Consider the following 9882-nt stretch of genomic DNA (forward strand, 5'->3'; position numbering starts at 1 on the left):
ACCCACAGCGTCTTCCACCGCTCTGTTTCAAGGAAATCTCATCCGGTTCCCACTTGCCATGGGATCTTAAACACTGCCGTTTATCAACCAAGAAGAAGCCATCCTTTCTACGATTCCTTGGAACGTTTATTGCCCATCGATGCATCAATGTATCAACCGGTTATGAGTCCATTTATTTCTTTTTGTCATGTAATTGGTTGCCCTGCCTATAAAGAGGGGTTTATTTCGTTGTGTAAGGAGATGAAAAATCAATGAATAGAGGAAAAGCTGTTTGATGAATTGCTTGAAAGAGCTTGGTGTCCTATTCCAAGAACCTACCTTCCTTCCTTCTCTAAAATCCTTCTCTTCTAAGTGAACGCGGCGTCCCCTGACTTCCGCAACTTCCTCTAGCGCAGGCGGCGCTCATCATCCGGCTCCCCGCTCTCTCTTCCGGACTCCTTCCCGATCCGACGAATCATCGTCCGGATTATTTATCCTTTGAATAGATTATTGTGTTTTGTTTCCCAAACATCCTGCTACCTCAATTAACCCGGGACTTCTGTTTCAGATCTTGTCGGTTTCCTCCATCCGTCTCAACGAAGGACGACCCGTCAGCGAATCAGGACCCTGGACTTGCCTCCCTCTTCCAGGACTTTTCTCGAGCATTGTGTCCGTGTGATCCTTCCACTATAATTCTGAGTAAGTCGTTATTGGGTTCAGTTAAGTTCCCAAATTTTTATGCTTAACAGCAGGAAACTAAAAGTAGAACAACGTGCCCTAATTATGTGTTGATTTCCTAATCAACAACGATCCTTCTTCTAAATTTATTAAAGGAACTGATCGATTGTCGGTAGTTTCTTACAGTAAATTCGATTTTAATATAATCATCTGATAGCTGTTAGATTTGAGTTGGCTAATAGTTTATGAATTGGGTTGCTGAAATCTAATTAAAAAAAAAAGAAAGAAATTTTAGATTGCATGCATTGATCCTGTTCCACATCATTTTTGGTATCAGAGCACGGTTTATTAGGGCACCATTTTCATGCATTAGTGTAGAACTTAGAATTACTAGGCACCAGTTTTAATCTTTCCGCATCCTTTTCTGAGTATAGTTTATTTGGGACATCAACATTAAGATTAAAAGTTTTTAGCTAGTTTGCTTGATCAACTATTCAAATGCAATTTAATGACATGACATAAAATGATAAAAATTTTCTTGATTGTTGCATATAAGCATTTGCATAAAATAATCTAAGGGCTGAACCCATTAACAAGATAAGGTCGGGATTTCATCACTCGTCCTTAGCCCAAAAATCATCTCAGTGCATAAATATCCTAAGCCTAATTAAAATCAACTAGACGTTGGCCCCTAAGGATAATCGAGCTCAATAGGACGAAGACCACTGAAAGTTGCACCAATTTCGCTCTATGATCCCGGTCGATGTCTAGGCAAGCTTTCTCTCTTTAAGTGATTAAAGGGAGACAGTTTCTGTTCGAGAAAAGTGGGTTTTAAGTGGGACCTTTGCTACATGCAACGTGACCCCTCCACTTACCTGGGAGCTTACCTGGTCGACTAGGTTATTAGATCGGATTGGAGGCTTAAGTGTACTCTTCAACCCAGTTAGGAGCTGTCTAGAATTTTTAGGAAAACCTTAGAAATTGTTGGGTGATGCATGTTTTTGTTTTACTGTATTAGGGTATTTGTGTAAAAAAAAAACAAAAAAAAAATTTCAAAGAAAAGCTACCCAAACTGCATGACTACCAGATCCGGAACTAGTTATCAACCAGACGAGCCTGAGTCCAGTCGTGGGATGGACCCTGACATCAGTTCAATCCTTAGAGAAATTAACGAGAAGCTAGGAAGGTTATGTACCCGAGTCGATGCCTTAGAAGAATATCAAGATAGGGGTAGCCCTTCCCTAGCCAATAACCCAAGAGAAAGAATTGATCACCCACTCTTTGATCGGAACCACCAACATGTCAATGACTATCCCAGGAATAGGCAAAACTTTGACAGAAATCACAATCGTCCACTAGATGACTATCCCAGAGAAAGGCCCCATCACAATGAAAGAGGTCGTGATCCTATAAATCAACCTCTTAATGATCACCGTGACATCGATGACCGCATACTTCGAAGTGTCAGGGTTGAGGCACCCAGCTTCGTAGGCCGCATGGATCCTCATGAGTATCTTGACTGGGAGTCAGATATGAATCATTATTTCGAATGGTACGACATGTCTGAAGAGCGAAAAATTCGATTTGCAAAAATGAGGCTTCTCGGTCAAGCCAAATATTATTGGCAGAATGTGGAACGTCTAATTCTACATAGGAGACAGGAACCCATCCGAACCTGGGATGAAATGAAGGATAAACTCAGGGAGAAATACCTTCCCACCTCCTATCAACAACGCCTCCCTGATCAATGGCAGACCTTGACCCAGGGAAACAAATCCGTCACTGACTACATCGCCAAGTTTGATGAGTATCTCATGCGATGTCATGTCAATGAGGATCCCTCTGTCACCTTTTCCCGATTTCGTGCCGGGTTAAGAAATGACATCCAACGAGAGCTTTTCATGCGAGAGGTCTATAGTCTAGAGCAGGCATATCAATTAGCTCAGGATTATGAGAGATTCCAAAGAATGCCAATCACTCGACCCAGTGAACCTAGAAATTCGAGTATACTAGGTCCTAGATCCGAACCACACCAAGTCCCCAGAACTAATCCAAATTCAACTTCAACCACTAGACCTCCATTAGTTGCTCCTCCACCCAGGAAAGAAGACCGAGGCAAAGGCACCCTGAATGAAGGACGTAGGGAGAGTAGCTCAAGGGGTAGATGTTTCAACTGTCATGGAATTGGACATTTTGCAAACCAGTGCCCTTCTCGTGCCCTACATATTGGAGAGATCGAAGAGGAACACCCTGGGGAAACTGTAGAAGACGAAGAAATTCACATAGCTGATCCTGAATTAGCCGAGGGATTCGATGAACCAAATTTCACTGAAGAAACTGAACCTGAAGTTAGGATAAACGTACTAAGATGTACCCTGACACAACCAAAGGAATGTGAAGATTGGCGAAGAACTACAATTTTTCATACCTACATAAACAATAAGAACAAGGTCTGTAAAATTATCATTGATAGTGGAAGTTGCATCAACGCAGTTTCCACTGATACGATTTCCAAGCTTGGGCTAACACCCGTCGACCACCCCAGTCCCTACAAGGTCGCCTGGCTAGACACTTCATCCATACCTGTTAGATACCGTTGCAAGGTACCCATTAAATTTCAATCTTACCAGGAAGAAATTTGGTGCGACGTTCTTCCCATGGACGTCGGCAGCATTATTTTAGGACCACCTTGGTTATTCGATCAAAATGCCACACTTTTTGGTCGAACAAATACTTGCTCATTCATGCACAAAGGCAAGAAAATCACACTATACCCTTCACCACCAAAAAAACCAAAGGATAGTAACCCAATAAAACCAAAAGAGGAAGAACAACCCAAGGGATTACACTTGATCAACGCAAAAGAACTAGAAAGAGACATCAAAGAAAGCCCTTCTGTGTGGGTTTTAGCTGTTAAAGAAGTTAGTCTAAAAGAAACAAGCCCAATTCCAGAAGAAATGACTAGTCTTCTTAAAGAATTTGAGGAAATCGCCCCAGAGGAACTTCCTGATCAACTACCACCTATGAGGAACATACAACACGCAATAGACCTAGTCCCAGGAGCGACCCTACCAAATTCCCCTCACTATCGGCTTAACCCTACCGAACATGCCGAGTTGAAACGTCAAGTCGAAGAACTCCTAAGAAAAGGATTCATTAGGGAAAGTTTAAGCCCATGTGCCGTACCTGCCCTTTTAACTCCTAAAAAAGATGGAACTTGGAGAATGTGTATTGATAGTCGGGCAATTAACAAGATCACAATACGATATCGATTCCCGATTCCCCGACTAGACGACATGCTAGATATGATCTCTGGATCGAATATATTTTCTAAAATTGATCTTAAAAGTGGCTACCATCAGGTTAGAATCAGACCAGGAGACGAGTGGAAGACCGCATTTAAAACAAAGGATGGACTATATGAGTGGTTAGTAATGCCATTCGGTCTGTCAAATGCTCCCAGCACTTTCATGAGACTAATGACTCAAGTACTACGACCTTTCATGGGAACATTTGTTGTTGTCTACTTTGACGACATCCTCATTTACAGTAAAACAAAGGAGGAACATCTAGACCACCTTCGGCAAGTTTTCCAGACGCTTAGATCCGAAAGCCTATTTATCAACCTTAAGAAATGTGAGTTTATGACTACACGTGTTACATTCTTAGGATTTGTTGTGACTCCAGATGGACTATCTGTGGATCCTGAAAAGGTGAGTGCAATCAAGAATTGGCCCGCACCCCAGAATGTGCATGAAGTAAGAAGTTTTCATGGGTTAGCCACCTTTTACCGTAGATTTATTAAGGGATTCAGCACAATCATGGCACCAATTACAGATTGTATTCGTAAGGGAGCCTTTGAGTGGACTAAGGCTAGTAATCGCGCTTTTGAGGAGATAAAAACTTTAATGACCAGTGCACCTGTGTTACGACTTCCTGATTTTTCTAAAGTCTTTGAAGTCGCATGTGACGCATCAGGTGTAGGAATTGGTGGAGTCCTAAGTCAAGACAAACACCCTGTGGCCTATTTTAGTGAAAAACTAAATGAAACCAGGCGCAAATACTCCACCTACGATAAGGAATTTTATGCCATAATTCAAACTCTTAAATTCTGGAGGCACTACTTACTACCACACGAATTCATTTTATATTCAGACCATGAAGCCCTCAGATTCCTTAGTTCACAAAAGAAATTAAATCCTAGACATGGCAAATGGGTTGAATTTTTACAATCATACACTTTTGTATTAAAACATCGTTCCGGTGTAGATAATCGAGCTGCTGACGCATTATCTCGAAAGGCAAACCTGTTGTCAATAGTCAGTATTCAAGTCACTGGATTTGAGAAATTAAAAGAAGAATATGATAACTGTCCTGATTTTGGAAAAATCATGTCTACACTCCAACAAGGAACTTCGAAAGAGATAGATAAGTATTCCCTTCAAGAGGGGTACCTTTTTCTGAATAATAAATTATGTGTCCCGCATACGTCTGTTCGAGATTTTTTAATTTGGGAATTACACGCTGGGGGATTGTCTGGTCATTTTGGGAAGGCCAAAACTATTGAAGCCGTAGAGCGTCAATTCTACTGGCCCAGTTTGAAGCGCGACGTTGCCAAAATTGTGGCTCAGTGTCGAATCTGTGCTGTTGCCAAACAGCAAAGACAGAATACGGGATTATACACTCCACTTCCAATACCTGAATATCCATGGAAAGATGTCAGTATGGATTTTATTCTAGGATTACCACGGACTGCCAAAGGACATGACTCCATCTTTGTGGTTGTAGACAGATTTTCGAAAATGGCTCATTTTCTGCCCTGTTCCAAAACCTTCGATGCCTCTCAAGTTGCCCGGATATATTTCAACGAAATCGTTCGTCTACATGGGTTACCCGAATCCATTGTATCAGACCGAGATGTCAAGTTTGTCAGTTATTTCTGGAAAACTTTATGGCATCTAATGGGGACAAAGTTAAAATTTTCATCTGCATATCATCCTCAGACTGACGGTCAAACCGAAGTCGTAAATAGAAGTTTGGGTAATTTACTTTAGTGTTTAGTAGGTGAAAATATGAAAACTTGGGATCTTTTACTACCTCGAGCCGAATTCGCATATAATAGTTCCGTCAATAGAACCATTGGCATGAGTCCATTTGAGGTTGTTTACGGTCAGCACCCTAGAAAACCTGTTGATCTCATTCCATTACCCATGCATTCCAGGACATCTGAGTCAGCTGAGTCATTTGCACAACATATTAGGGATCTGCATAAAGATATTATAAAAAAATTAAATATCAGCAATCAAATTTATAAACAATTAGCAGATTCACATCGCCGGACATCTGATTTAGCTGAAGGTGATTATGTTATGATACGAATTAGACCAGAACGATTTCCTTCTGGAACTGTTAAGAAATTGCATGCACGAGGAGCAGGTCCTTTTAAAATTTTAAAGAAGATCGGATCAAATGCATTTGTGGTAGATTTACCACCAGATTTTGGCATTAGTTCTACCTTTAATATCTCTGATTTGGTTAAGTATAAAAAGCCAATAACGATACCCAGTGAGCCATTTGAGCCTAATCCCTCCTTTGAGAGCGAACCCTTACCTGAGTGTCCACGACCAAAGTTTTCCAAGAAACACGATCGCATTGAGAAGATCCTGGACGAGCAGATTATTTCTACTAGGAGGAAAGGCTACCAGAGATACCTAGTTCGTTGGCACGGTCGGCCAGAGTCTGATGACACATGGATAACCCGAGAGGAACTGCAGCAGATTGATCCAGACATCCTTGAGCACTATCAGAGCCAGAAACAACTTCCTTCAACGGAGTTGAATTTTCTCCAGTCCGGGAGAATTGGTGGGGACACCAATGAGCCGGCATCACTTTGGCTTGACTGCTAGTCCACATTTCTTGTGTCGTCCAGTTTTTATTTTTTTTATTTCTCTAGATATTTATTTAAGTCAAGTTCGTGTCAGGTCCAATCCAATTCAAGTCCAGTTCAAGTAATATTGAGTCAAGTCAATGTCGGTCCAGCCTAAATAGTATTGAGTCCATGTCATAATAAAGTCCACATTCAAAATAAACCAGCCCAAAGAACTACCAGCCGGTTCACTCATCAAGACCGGTTCTTCAAAAAAAAAAAAAACCCATCAGCTCCCCTGTTTTTGTTCCAAAGCACCGTACTCATCTTCCATGCGCAGCCGGTTCAAAGGAGGTTTCTTCCCAACCGAATGAAGCTTCAAGTCTTCTCCCCAGGTGGTTCTTCCCAACACTTCACAGCACCGATTCCTCCCCTCAGCCGGCTCTTTCCAGCCACGTCTTCATAGAAGCCTCAGCCGATGGATTTTCAGAAGCCAGCCGGCCACGCCTTCCCCAACCCAACGAAGCAAGGCTCCATCGCACATCCCAGCCGACGAGTCATCTTCCTCCCAGCCGACGAGTCATCTTCCTCCAGCCGTTCCATGAAGAATCCCAAGCCATCACCGACGGGTCATCTTCTTCCCAAGCCGGTTCCTCTTCCCAAGCCGGTTCTCTTCCAGCTCCAGCCGAAGAAGACGAAGAGGTGAAAAGAAAACTGAAGGAAACCCATCCGGTTCCAAGCCCTCCAGCCGTTCCATGAAGAATCCCAAGAGGCATCCTGCCAGATTCATCCATCAAGGCCGGTTCCTCCCGTTGCACATGGAGAAGCTCAACCGATCCAACCCACAGCGTCTTCCACCGCTCTATTTCAAGGAAATCTCATCCGGTTCCCACTTGCCATGGGATCTTAAACACTGCCGTTTATCAACCAAGAAGAAGCCATCCTTTCTACGATTCCTTGGAACGTTTATTGCCCATCGATGCATCAATGTATCAACCGGTTATGAGTCCATTTATTTCTTTTTGTCATGTAATTGGTTGCCCTGCCTATAAAGAGGGGTTTATTTCGTTGTGTAAGGAGATGAAAAATCAATGAATAGAGGAAAAGCTGTTTGATGAATTGCTTGAAAGAGCTTGGTGTCCTATTCCAAGAACCTACCTTCCTTCCTTCTCTAAAATCCTTCTCTTCTAAGTGAACGCGGCGTCCCCTGACTTCCGCAACTTCCTCTAGCGCAGGCGGCGCTCATCATCCGGCTCCCCGCTCTCTCTTCCGGACTCCTTCCCGATCCGACGAATCATCGTCCGGATTATTTATCCTTTGAATAGATTATTGTGTTTTGTTTCCCAAACATCCTGCTACCTCAATTAACCCGGGACTTCTGTTTCAGATCTTGTCGGTTTCCTCCATCCGTCTCAACGAAGGACGACCCGTCAGCGAATCAGGACCCTGGACTTGCCTCCCTCTTCCAGGACTTTTCTCGAGCATCGTGTCCGTGTGATCCTTCCACTATAATTCTGAGTAAGTCGTTATTGGGTTCAGTTAAGTTCCCAAATTTTTATGCTTAACAGCAGGAAACTAAAAGTAGAACAACGTGCCCTAATTATGTGTTGATTTCCTAATCAACAACGATCCTTCTTCTAAATTTATTAAAGGAACTGATCGATTGTCGGTAGTTTCTTACAGTAAATTCGATTTTAATATAATCATCTGATAGCTGTTAGATTTGAGTTGGCTAATAGTTTATGAATTGGGTTGCTGAAATCTAATTAAAAAAAAAAAAGAAAGAAATTTTAGATTGCATGCATTGATCCTGTTCCACATCAAGAAGTCGGGAGAAGAGAAGAGGAGGAGAAGAAAAAGAAAGAAGAAAGTAGGAGAAGAAGTTTCGGGAAGGAAAAAGAAGAAGAGAAGAAAAGAAAAAGAAGAAGAGAAGGAAAAGAAAAAGAAAAGAAAACAAAGAAAAGGAAAATAAAAGAAGAGAAGGGAAAGAAAAAAGAAAAGAAAAGAAAGAAAAAGAAAAGAAAAGAAAAGAAAAAGAAAAAGGTGGGCATGCTATTTTAATGAAAAAATTATATGGACCATAGTTGCACCTAAATGTGAAATTAGGTTATTGGATTGAAGGCCCAATAATCCAATCTAAAACCAGAAAACCCTTAGTGTGGAAGAAAGGACCTTAATGGGCCACGGCCCGAATAATTAAAATAGGCCTGTAATCAGATTGGGCTCGGTCTGAGCCAAGTAGCTGTGAACTCAAAACTATTGGGCCTGAAGCCCAATAGTCCCACATCGGAAAGACTCGTTATAGAGCCTGGGCATATGAAACGGGTGTCGCAAAAACCTGCAGACGCATTTTGGATAGAAAACAAAACCGAAGAGGGGTCTGAGGGCGCGTTGCGCGCGTGCAGGCTCCAGAACCGGACAATAGCTGGTAGGGGAGCCCCGTGTTCCTCCCTCATGTGGCCCTCACGTGGGCACTGGGTGCCGCACGTGCCCCGCGGAGGCGTGGATGCGACATTTGGTATCAGAGCCAAGGACTTTTGTCCGATGGTGGAAAGGGCGTGAAGCTCAATAGTCCCACATCAGAAAGACTCATTCTAGAGCCTAGGCGTATGAGGCGGATGTCGCCAAATCCTACGGACGCATTTTGGGTGGAAAACAAAACTGGGGAGGGGTCTGAGCGGTGCGTGCGGTGCGCGTGCGGGCTCCGGAATCGAACAATATCTGGCAGGAGAGCCCTGTATTCCCCTCTCATGTGGCCTCCACGTGGGCACTGAGTGCCGCACGTGCCCTGCGGAGGCATGAGCGTGACATTGGTAACCATGCTTACCTTGTCCTAGGGGTTGATCAATCGGGACCACTCGCAAAATGAAGCATAGGTCATGAAGATCATGATCAATAGCGGAGTGAGATAGTCAATCAACTTGTGGAGCTAATTTGTGGTTGAGTTCCTTCATGCATGCAGAGTGTCGCTACCAGAGGAAGCAATCTGCTTCTAAGTCTTGGATTTTGGATTTATGACGACTTTGTGAAGGTCATGCTTGTCTCATGCGTGATATTGATATATGGTTGGAAGAACTTCCCTGTGATATTGTAACAACCCAGGATCTCACCCAAAATGGCTAGCCGAAAAGTATTATTTGGATTCCTTGATCCTGTATAAGTACCCAAGATCTACCCAGCGAATAACCGATGTGGGACTAAACACATGCCCGCACAGGTCCTCACATACTCCCCCGTTCAAGCTCTGACGTCCTCGTCGGGCTAAGGGTTCAAATCTATTCAAATCTAATCACAAACACCACGATCGGTCCGTGGTCAACCCCAATGGATTCGTGCTGCAGTGTCTCCTAGTCCACATA

Source organism: Phoenix dactylifera, chromosome 4 (assembly GCF_009389715.1).
Source record: "Phoenix dactylifera cultivar Barhee BC4 chromosome 4, palm_55x_up_171113_PBpolish2nd_filt_p, whole genome shotgun sequence".
NCBI lineage: Eukaryota > Viridiplantae > Streptophyta > Magnoliopsida > Arecales > Arecaceae > Phoenix > Phoenix dactylifera.